This window comes from Crocodylus siamensis, chromosome 5 (genome assembly GCF_052110815.1).
Source record: "Crocodylus siamensis isolate JL-2025a chromosome 5, ASM5211081v1, whole genome shotgun sequence".
In the NCBI taxonomy this organism is placed as follows: domain Eukaryota; kingdom Metazoa; phylum Chordata; order Crocodylia; family Crocodylidae; genus Crocodylus; species Crocodylus siamensis.
Window position 1 is genome coordinate 173,189,636 of NC_143399.1, and position 11,089 is coordinate 173,200,724.

Consider the following 11,089-nt stretch of genomic DNA (forward strand, 5'->3'; position numbering starts at 1 on the left):
GTTAATGTTTAAGGAATGACTGATAGAAGGAGGTAGCCACAGGCATAGTTCTTTTTTAAATAAGGTAATCCCTAAACTTTTATCCTCAGACTCAGAGTAATGTTTGGATGAAGAGAGGTAGAGAGGATAAGGGACATGAAAGAAAGTAGTGGATTAAGCAGAAATCTTTACCACATGGAGCTAAATTCTACTCTCAGTAACATCTGGTTTAGAGTTACTCCACACTTTCTGATGGAGTTAAGAACAGAAATTGTTCCAAGACACATCTAATGATAACTTGTTAGTTCAGGAATTTACTTAAAAAAAAATCGCTGAAAATTTGGTTGTGTTTCCATGAAGGCCTTTCTCTATCTTTTACAGCACAGCACTTAGAAAATTATCACTGGGTTGGAGCATAAACTCCAATTACCTATGAAAGATATAGATATATATAGAGAGAGACCCAATAACTTTGCTTTATCAAATAAAACAATGCTGGGTAGTTCATTGCCTGTTGTTCTGGGGAACATTATTCTGTTTCAAAGCCCTTCTGTTGGGGTATAAAAATCAAATCCTTCAATCTTTATTCCCATCATGAAGTAACCCCTTTTAGTACAAAAAAAGGCTCCCTGGCTGAATACAATCCTTATGCTCAGTGGATGCATCTAAACAAGATGCTCCATCCCTGTAGCAATGCGCTATGGTGATGTAGCTGGTTGTTATAGCAACATAGTATCAGCAGGCATGAACTGTGATATCGCTGCTACTGCGCGGAAACAACCCATGCAGTGCCAGAGGGACTTCGCAGTACCAGTGCTTACTGCTCAGTCATTTAGTACTTGCTAAATAACTGTGCAGTCAGGTGCATGTGTAGATGCACCCAGTAAGGACCAAGTTGTCCTTTCAGATGTATGTAGAATAATAGAGTATATGTTTATTTCATCTCACTGAAGTAAGGGGTCTTTCCTGGAAGAATGATATTGGATTGGTTTTCTGAATATTAATACATGAAACAAAACAATTCAGTTATTTTTAGGAGAATAGTTTTGCTGAAATGTTAGGTAGCTTTTGTTTTCAATTTACAGTTTAGTCTGAATTGTATTGAATTACTCCCGCAGGAATAAGTATAAAGAAAATAAAGTGCCAGTACCTGGTGTGCATATGCCAGTAAACGACTACATTTTGTTCACATCAGTGGAAAGTAATATCAATGAGGCAAGCCCTACGGGCTTGATCCAAAAACCTTTGAAGTCCAAAGTAGTCTTCATGGAGAGGTAATAGGTCAATCTTCCATCAAGAGAATTTCCCAGGTTGACAGAGTGGAATAATTTTTATATTTTGTTGATCTTGGGCAATTGTGGAATGTTTCAAGAACTACTGTAACAATATATTCCTCGAACATATTAACAGAAATGATAATATAAATGTCTTACGCTTACTTGCTATACATTTATTTGCAATATACTTACATTTTACCTTAGTAATCTTTACATGATATTTACCAGTCAATTGTTTGATATCAATTTATAAAGGTCAACTTTATAAAAACTATATTTGGCCAATAATCATGTACATACATGATAACTGGCCAAATTTTTGTTATTTTAAATAGGTTTCTCAAACCACCAATTAAATTTTTAAAATAAAACTCAGAAGTATTAGTAAATAAAATACTTAGAAGAGTTTGAGCATGTGCTGTGGGTATCTTGAACTATTTTAAGACTGCCTACTGCAGTATTACATTGGCTATCAAAATACAGCATTAAATGGAAGCTAATAATTAGGCACTTATGTGGAATGAAGCCATTTAAACAAATATTACAATAAAACACATGGACATTAGTGTAAGTTATATGTTTTAAAAATATGGTGTTAAAAAAACCTCAGCTTGGATTTCATACCATAAAAATGGTTCATTCTGATGCACAACATAGCATAATCTGTTAATGTCAAGGTCAATGACTACGGCTCCCCTCTCTCTTCCTCTTTTGTTCCACCCCTTTTTACCTTTAACTTTTTTACCACTAACTGTAAAGAGTAAGTTTAGGAAATGTTTACTGATTGAACCAGAAAAATAATATTTTATCTACCTGTGAAAATAGGTGAGAACATTTTTATGCAAAAAATCCTTGCTTGGGTCTTAAGTTATTTTTGGTTTGTAAAGCATGCATCAGTGCCCAGGTCCTGCTGTTAACAAGCAGTTATCACTAGTGCTGGAAACAGGGGGAACCTAGCCGGGTCAATCGCTGGTTACATTCGGTTCCATTACCATTACACAGCAGCAGTTTGCACCTTCTTTGATCTTCAAACGAGGCTCCATGCTGGCTACACTCTGACTTGGCCAAAGTTCTTCCATTCCCTTGTCAGAGCTTACCTACACTTTCTTTTGTGCTCACACTATCCATCCAAATCCAAGCAGTAACTTCCTGCAGTCCTATGCATGCAGAACCCTCTTCGCCAACTTCTTAGGGTTCTCTCAAGGCTCCGCTGTTATCATTTCCAGTAGATAAGGCACATTAGAAAATTCCCAAATAGAAGTGGTGTTTTCAAAGACAACAGCCCAAACCATAAAGACATGATGGTTTGAATAAAAACATGGGTAAGATAATCATTAAAACTGCCCTTCAACACTCCCAGAATAACATAGGATGAACAGATTTTTCTTAATACATACTGCCCCTCATAGCAAATATTTTACGCCTTCCAAGAATATAATACTGTAGATAACCTTCTATCTGGGATGCTTATAGAAATACCAAATCCTGCATTTGTGTAGAGGATTATACAGCATAACCTCATAAATCCAGATATCAAAAATCCAGCACTTTTTAAAACTACATTCCATCAGGGAGTAGCTGTGGCCAGTCCTAGAGCAGCAGAGGGGAAGCTTGCATGCGGCAGCTGCTGCCACCATCCACCACCCCCTCTCCGCATGCGGCCACTGCTCCAGAACCAGTCGCTTCTACCCTCCCCCTCCCTCCTCCTGCCCCTGCTCCAGGACAGGCCACCACTCCAGTTTCAAAAATCCAGAATTTTCACATTTTCAGCAGGTGCTCAGTCCCGATCATCCCAGATTTATGAGGTTATACTTTACTAGATGACCCTTGTAGTCCTTTCTAACACTAAGATTCCATAGAACAGCCTCAAAGAGGGTTTTATATTCTAATAACGAGTTTAATGTCTCTTATTTGCCTCTGTTAACTCTGGGTATTTTATTTTTCTCTCACTACTAAAGCTTTTCTTGAAGTAACTTTCCACAACTCCCTCCCAATTTAAACACTTCTTCTATGAGCGGCCACTTGCTTCTAATTCACACTGATAAACTGAACAAACTCACTTAAGAAAGGCTTTAGCTCACTAGGGCCAGTTGGCATCGTATAAGGCAAATACTATATACACCTTACAGTTGCAGTTTATACTAATTTAACTGTTCTCAGTTTTGGGCCCAGAGTTGGCATGGGGAAGTAGCACAGACATTTTCACATAAATGTTACTCTTGAGAAAACTGGATCATGGAAATATTGATTTCTGAGGAGGATTATGTGAGCTACCAAGAATAGTACTTTTGGCCAGTGTGTCGGTATTTCCTATGGATACAATTTAATGGAAACCAGACAACTGTACATCTGCTTTCTTTTTCCAGTCCTGAAGAATATTGTTACCATCTGTCTGGAAAAGGACCAAGAGTGCTGGAAACAGTAAAGAAGAATCTCTTTAAACCCATGAAGAAAGCAAAGCTTTTACATGTGCATAGGAGCCTGACTAGCCCATGACAACAATTTGTTTCTAGCCTTAAACCAAAAACAATCAACCGGAACTGTACTTTAAAGTTGAAATCTGCCTCCATGTATGCCATGGGAATACAGTTTTATAGGCCCCTGACAGACTTTCAGTTTAAGATCTACAATCCCAACAATTGTGCCTCCTGCAACACCCCATATGCATGACAGGATGTGTGATTTTGGGATTGTGCTTTACCTGCTGGTGGAGCAGGAGCCCAGGATCATGAACCTGAACTCCTCCTGCACCAGCAAGAAGAAACCAGGGTGCCTATAATCAGCTGATTCTCAACTGGAGCTGAAAATCAAACTGATCCCCAGGCCTGGCCAACAATCACCTGATTGTCAAAACCCCAGTTGATATCATAGGAACCCTAGGATCAGGCTGCCACAGGATCCCCATGTCCTGGAAGCTATAAAACCACATATGCCACCCAGATGAGCAGCACCTGGGGTTTTGACAGGTCCTGGTGAATGGGGAGACAAACATCAGACTGCCACAGCCCAATGCCAGGCTTTCCGTGCACCAGGAGCTATAAAACCCCATGTGCTCCCCAGCTGGATGGCACACAGAGTTTTGACAGGTCCTGTGCACAGGTTGCCAAACATTTAATTTAAGACATGATACAAATGAGAAACAAAGTTATTATACGTTAAATATGAAATAACTTTCTGGCTCATTTATTCTATTATCGTGCCTTAAATTGACTTGCACACATGGCCAGGTGTAATAAGTGGGACTCCTCCAACCAGTCACAGTACTGGCCACCCACCTGCCTATAGGCACACCACCTGCCCGCTTGCCTTGTTCGTATATAATTAAGCTATTAATTAGGTGGGAGACTGTCCTTCGAACGCCCAGCTGACAGGTGGTGTGTACATGTTCCTACCTTCCCTTACACGTGTCCCATGCCTCACAGACGTGCAGATGTCATACTGTGTGATGCCTCTCCGGCCCAAGGCTGGCTCAAACTGGGCACACAGTTGGTCTTTTACACGGTGCCTTCACGGGCCACACACACACATCACCTCCCTCTCACTGAGGCCTCTTGCACTCCACTGGCTCTCACCCGGTCTCTTTTACACGGACCTATCCCAGGCTGCCTTCATGCCACCCTACTCTTGTAAGTGAGCCTGGAGGGCCATTAGGCTTCACTCTCCCCTCTTTGGTCAGCCCTGGCATGGTCTTTTGGGTCTCTCCTGTGACCCTCACCTGAACAAGACTGAGCAATTACTCAACTATGGGCCTACTGCCTGATGAGGAATGGAAAAGTACTGGAAGGAGTGTATACTGTCGGGACAGGATGGGGAGGTGAGGCTGAAGGCCGAATGAGAACAACACAGCGGCCTTCAAGATAAGCTTATCAGGAAACAGCTTGAGAAAGCACGCCTGGTTCAGCAAGACACCAGGATGAGTCGCTGTCAGACTGCCAAGAGCATGTTACGGGGCAGGCTGATCTGTATGTGATTTATCAGTATATAAAGTAGCCTGTGCTTTGTTCTCGTCAAGAACTAGCTGCCCCTGCTTTTTCTCCCATGGCCATGCAAAATAAAGTGCTTCTGTTAGCCAAACAGTGATCCTGTCTGAATTTCCACAACATGCCCCCCTGGCCGGACCACTCTGCCCTTCTCTCAAGCTAACACTTACCCCTATACTAGGGCCTGGGGTCTTCCACCCCAACAAGTTCAGGTGCTTCTTCCTCTAAGCTTGCCTGACCTTCAGTCTGCCCTCTCTACAGGGCTGCAACTTAATTGCCCCACTCTCAGGGTGCAGGATCTTACACCCAACAGACTCAGGTGCCCCATATGGGCATGCCTGGGCCTATCTCCCCCCAGTGTTATTGTAACCCGCCAGGTGGTAGGGGCAGGGGTTTAGGCACCTTAACCTGCCTTACACCTGGGAGGTTCTCGGCCCTGGTATTTAAGTAGCCCTGCCCCACCACAGGCAGGTCCACCAGGCTGCCGTATCCTGGCAGGGTGCAGTTTTTGGTTATGCCCAGGACCAGTAGGACTCCTCCTTCCCCATAGCCTCACCCTTATCTCTGAGGTGTCCCTGAGCAGCAAGACAGCTGGGTGGTGCTGCTCCCTCAGCTACTGGAAGCAGACTGCTCTCCCAGCCCTGGGAACTGGCTCTAAAATGGCTGCCTTCCTCAGCCACCTGCTGGCTGCCTGCTTGAGCTCTTAAAAAGGCAGACACCAACGATGCACTGCCATTCACTTTCCCCTTAAACTGGTTCTTCTGGGTTTTTCCCTGCTGCTCCTCCAGCTGTCTCCTTCAGAGGTGGTTGCCGCCCCTACGTGGAGAGCACTTCCACTGTGCTCTGCCACACCTGGTTACTATTTATGGCACAATTAACCACATCTGAAATGTTAAATGTGTCAGAACCATAGTTCCTTGATTAGACTTCTTAGGAGAGTTATGATGTAAGGATATTGGTAAGGAAGATTTTAATTACCAACGGGTACATTAATAGAGAGAGCTAAAAGGAAGTATGAGCAAAATAAAAAAAATGCTGTGAATTGTGCCATTTCCTGCTGTTCTATGGCCTCCAAATTTTTCCCAACCCTAAAATCATTTTACCCTTGTTTATACAATTGAAATGTTAGGTAATTACTTTTCTCCCTTTATCTAGTTACAAACTTGAGGGTCTCTGGATAATCAGAGAAAACACTTCTTAGGGAAGAGGGAAAGGTTAGGATTCTATACGAAAAATGCCATTAGTTTTTTAGAACAAGGACCTGGTTTGTTCTGTACCTGAGATAGGTTTTTTGCTTATTTTTCTTTGATCTTGTGTTTCTTTGATCTTGTGATTTCCCTCTGGACATCAGTTAAAGCTTACCACAATGCTTTTTATTCTTCGCTACACTCTGCAACTTGGGTAGGTTCTGGCCAAATAATTGTTCATTGGTCTGTGAAATAAATTTGAAGATCTCCGTTAAGTTTCAATGAACAGTCATCCTGTGGGAAACGTGAGCTTGACCAAGTAGGCTGATCAACCCGGATGACTGACTGCCTTCATGAGCAGTCTTGGAGGTTTCAGGGCCTCATCACCCATCCCTCCTGAAAGTACCCTAACTAAGCTTAGGGCTAGGACAAGTGGATGTACTTTCAACAGCACCCTCTTGCCAATGTGTATTCTTGTCTAAGAATACGAGATTCATATGGGCAGAATGAGAGAGACAAAGTCTGAGCTGGATTCTGTAGCTCAGCAGATTGAGCCTTCCCCTAAAAATATGGCTCACAAAATCATCAACGCAAGTTTAGTATTTTTGGCCAAGCAGGGAGCTCAAGGACTGTGTGAATAAACACAGAGACTGTACTTACGATTAGCATTCCATGCATTTAAGTGGTGAAACTAGCATGTTTTCACATTTAAAAAAATGTAACAAGAAATATGCAGGATACCGTACTTCACAAATGCACATGAAACTAGATAATATTAAAAGTCACTTAAAGACCACATAGAGGTTTTTTCCCAGATTGCACCGAAGGTAAAAAAAGCTATCATTGTTAAAATGCAAGCTATGGATGAATTGCATCATATTTCCTCTAACATCAATTGCCTATTTGCTTTAGAGAAATAAAAGCTAAGTTTAGTATGTCACAAAATCAAACTTGAGCATTTCCTTTTATGTACCCAGAGGCAAATACAACTTTGTTACCTTTGTTACTATTTAGCAGTGAAGGCAAATCTTACATTGGTCTAATGTACAATAAAATTTAACTCAAATATGTACCTTTGAGACAGATAATCCATAGTAAAGTACTGGCATACAGGTAGAAGAGAGAATATGGGTTATATATAAAGAATGTTTTGGGGGGGTGGGGAGGGAAATGTGTGGGAAAGGAAGTAAAATCAAGATTATATCAAAAAAACATATAAAAAGAATTGAAGTGGTTAAAGTAAAAATGAGGTTTGAAGAGTGAAGATGATTACCCCACAATAGGACTGATGGAGAATTCATCTCCAGACAACTTAAAAACTTAACAACTTAAAAACTTAAAAAAATAAACAGTCTCTGTATGCTTTTATGGAAAATATACTTTAATCAACCACATGTGATTGAGCTTAATACAGGAGTGACCAGATGTTACTTAGCTTGGTCTATACAGGTCATGCTAGATGCTTTAATGGTTATTTTTGGCCTTACAATCTAAGAAAGAATCTAACTGCACTGTGCATAAACAAACACCTGGATAAATGCTGAATTTGCTACAAATTAAGATGTTCTGTCTGTCTTAAAAAAGGAAGAAAGAAAACTGAAAATGGCCAAAAATCTGATTTTCAGCCATGCTATTCCAGCAGATGCTTACTTCCCCACATGTAGCTAAATAAAAAAAACAAAACACCTGTTTCTCAAATACTCCATTTTGCCACAAGTGTACATTATGCATAAACCATAGAGACATGGATTTCCTCCTTAGCTCTTCAGAACAAAAAGCTTCAGGGATCAATCCAGAATTCTCTCTTCCTTCCAGAGCTATGTTAATAAAAGTATTTACTCAAAATAAGCCTTTTAACAAACAAACAGAAGCATAGTCTACTAAAACCAAACCACTATTTTTTACAAAATAAGACTGGAATTATTTCAGCCTCTTATCTGTGGGTGAAAAAGGAAACAAAAGGATCTGAGATGCATGTGAAGAGCAGTCTTGTAACAATGTGATTTTAAATGCATTTATGTCTTAAAACATAAAGTTTGATTACTTCTGCTAAACATTCATTATTCCTACCAGATGTGTTAATAAAATTGTACTAAGTGCTGAACATATAGGGCACTTTTACACGTGCTCTGGGGGCCAGCGCTTTAATTAGAATGGCTCCAAGAGCTGCTCTAATTAAAACACGTTGCATCTTGTATATCAGCGTCCCCACACTTAAAAATGGTGGCAGGGGCACTCGCACTAAAGCTTATTTAATGAATTTTAGTTCAGGTGCCCCCACCACCATTTTTAAGCATGGGAACGCTGATACACAAGATGCAGGAGGCTGCTGGCATGCAGTAATGCCATGCTCCAGCAGACTCAGTTAAATCAAGGCTGCTCCAACATGCTGGAATACTCTGCACTTGTTTATAGGCACCCAAAGATTTTACCAGCCAAATAAATAGAGAGTGTGAAAAATGAAAAGTTGCTACTTCCATTAGCACAAAGTTAGCTTTCACTTACTTCAGTATAATGTACACGTGAGTAGGGATTTTTTTTTTTAATTCATGTGACGAAAATCACCACTCTTATTTATACCTGTGACAGGAGTATCTCTACTGGAGCCTTTCTACTGGTGAATCTGCCCTCCTGTTATAGGCCAGCTGCCTGGTTACTTTCCTGCCATGCCTTGATCTTAATTGATTAATTGACTGATGTAACTAGTGGGAGGCTGTCCACTTTATGCGTCTCAGTGCCAGAGGGCACTATCTCCACACCACAGCCCAAGCCTCGCAGATGGTACTGATGTAGTTTTTGACCTGGGCCTTCTCCTTTACCTCCTTGGGGCTTCTCGCTGCCCCCCCCCCCAACCTTGCTCTGGGGCTTCTCACTCCTCGTGGCCCTCTCTCCGGGTTCCTCACTGCCCCCCTTGCTCTGGGGCTGGAGCCAATGCACCCCAAATGCTGCACCCTCTCTGGCGCCAGGGTCCCCACGCTACCGTGGAGTCCCTATGAGGCCTCCTCCAAACCCTAATAGCCTCACCCAGTCCTCCAGTCAAAACAGCAAACACAAAAGCACAAAGCCCCCAGGCTATAACATAAAAACTAAACCATCCGGCCAAACAACATTCTATCCCTACCGAGAAATACTCCAACCCATAGCAGCAATCAGGGGATGCTCATGCAGTTGGGCTTCTCCCCTCTGCCTGCACTGGCTGAGCTCCCCCTCCATTGGCCGGCAGAGGGGAACTGCCCTCCTGGCCGCATGTCTGGGGCTTAAGAAGGGCCAGGCCCTGCCCCTTCCTGTCAGCTGGCTCCACCGGTTGCCCTAGCAACCAGCACCTGTGACTCTGGCTGCCCTGGTGACTGGCAGCTGAGCCTCCCCCTTCTTGCCACAAGGGGTCTCTCCTGAGCTGTTTTCTGCTCTCAGGCCCTGCAGGACCGGACCAGCGTGGAGTAATCCTCCTTGGAGGTGAATCCCGTCCTCCATCCTTTGTAGGCTTTTCTTTTTAGCCGCAGGAGGTCCGCTAGGTCTCTGGAGAGCCAGGGGGGCTGCTGTGCCTTCTTGTTGCCTTTCCTCCGTGTTGGAATAGATTTAGCTTGTGCATTGAGGATCGCTTCCTTGAGAAGCAACCACTCTTCTTGAACTCCCATCTCCCTGGGGTCATGGTCCCTGAGGGCCTGACCGACTAGCCTCTTGAGCTTGTCAAAGTAGGCTTTTCTGAAGTCAAGGACTTCTGTGTTGCTGACTGACTTGCCAGCTTTACGGCGGATGGTGAAGGTGAACCATTTATTAAATGGTTCAAGTTCAAAATCCTTTTTCCTTGTAGATCTTAAATATGGTAGCATCTTTGAGTTCTTGAGAGAAAACATTTTATCCCACTATTTGACATGTGTAGACTCTCAGTCAAAATTATACACCCTTACTAATAGACTTCTGCTGAAATACCATTAGATTCTAGAGCTTAGCAATTCTTTAACTTCTGTACGGCAGTTAGGATTTCCTGTAAAGTAGGTTTGTGGTCAAAAACATCATTAAAACTTGTCTAGGGTATGCTGAGCAGATACTTTAGATAGAGTATTCAAAATCCTTGAAATGCTGCTGCCACCACAATTAGATGCTAATGGGATCAGTAAACAACACTTTACCTGGTTTACCATAACCATCTTCTACTTGTGTTGCTATGTCATAAGCAGCACCATCACATTCATTAGCCCTGCATAGAACTGCTGCATGCTATGCACATCAGCATGCTGTTGTAGTTTATTTCCTTTAGCATTCCACTGTTGGACAATATTGAGAAAATCCTGATCAATTCCTGACCATTCCTTTTGTAATCCTGTTGATAGACAAGGGAATCAGGATTGTCAAGAAGTTTTCAACTCACTGTTCTCTTTTTGTCTATTTATGCCTCTTGGATAATGTCATTTTTGTTGAATTAGTCATGGTGCACCAAGCCACAGACCATGTACCATCACTGGACTGAATGTAGCATTGCACAGAAGGATTAAAGCTTTGTGTAGCAAAGTGGTGTATGGAGTCATATTCATAATTACTGCACTGATAGGAAACCTTTGATTGATGTATTCTTTGCCTGAGCTGGGAAGATTGATTGGCCTGTTATGGCTTGGCTAGGTCATTCCTGAATCAGGAAACTTCTAACAATGAATTGGCTTATGTGTCC